General features: G+C 46.1%; 1 non-coding gene across 1 annotated transcript; it reads right to left on the bottom strand.

Annotated features, from left to right (window-relative positions):
* Positions 1-82, bottom strand: trnal-uag. Its single transcript has one exon. It is a non-coding gene; the product is annotated as a tRNA-Leu (tRNA).
* Positions 83-1026: the final 944 nt, after the last annotated feature.

Below are 1026 nucleotides of genomic sequence, written 5' to 3'. Positions count from 1 at the left end.
TGGCAGCGGTGGGATTCGAACCCACGCCATCGAAATGACTGGAGCCTAAATCCAGCGCCTTAGACCACTCGGCCACGCTACCTCAACGAACACAAATACAATTTTATAGTATATAAAAGTAGAATTTTGCGAATGACGCGTTCAGCGGACTTTTGTACATTTCATTTAAAATTAAATTATATTCAAATGTATTCAAATGTATATTCGACAAATTAATTGACGTATCTCATCAATTGTGATGACCATAGATGGCTACCACAGCATTCTGCAGCGATAAGTCATTATATCTGGTTTGCGCTTAGTGAGACTATCATTTGATTTACAACAACACAATGCCCCAACACACCTCAAGGCTGTGTAAGGGCTATTTGACCAATAAGGAGAGTGATGGAGTGTGGCATCAGACGACCTGGCTTGCACAATCCCCCGACCTCAACCCAATTGGGAAAGTTTGGGATGAGTCAGACCGCAGAGTGAAGGATAAGCAGCCAACAAGTGCTCAGCATATGTGGGAACTCCTTCAAGACTTTTGGAAAAGCAATCCAGGTGAAGCTGGTTGAGAGAATGCCCCCTAATGCTCATGCTATATGACGTCTGAAGGTCCTCCTGCAACCTGCTGGTAGGAAAACGGGTAGAGACCAACACCCAGGCAGTGGTTTTGGTTGCCACTGATGCCCTGAGGTGGTACAGAAGAAAGGGGGCCCTCGACCCCAGGCAAAGGGGGGTCGAGGACCCCACAACACCTAAGGTCCCGGCGGCCACGGCCTGACAGCACTGTGGTGAGATGGAATAGGGGCTTGCCCTGTGCATTCCACGCATCGACCTGGTATTGCAGTACCTCCAGGAACAGTGCACCCCCTAAGGTTGTCAAAAGAGAATAATCGTGTGAGCTAAGTGACCTCAAACTTGGATGTTCATAGCCTACTTTCATGTAATTTATGTGTCATTTTCCTGTTTGTGCTCATGTCAAGGCTAAAATTGCTAATATGATACTATAATACATAACCAGGCAATTGTTGAATATTG

The sequence above is a fragment of the Oncorhynchus tshawytscha genome, unplaced genomic scaffold (assembly GCF_018296145.1).
Source record: "Oncorhynchus tshawytscha isolate Ot180627B unplaced genomic scaffold, Otsh_v2.0 Un_contig_11560_pilon_pilon, whole genome shotgun sequence".
NCBI classification, from domain to species: Eukaryota; Metazoa; Chordata; class Actinopteri; order Salmoniformes; family Salmonidae; genus Oncorhynchus; species Oncorhynchus tshawytscha.
The sequence above is the reverse complement of the archived record's forward strand: the minus strand, read 5'-3'. Positions and strand labels throughout refer to the sequence as shown.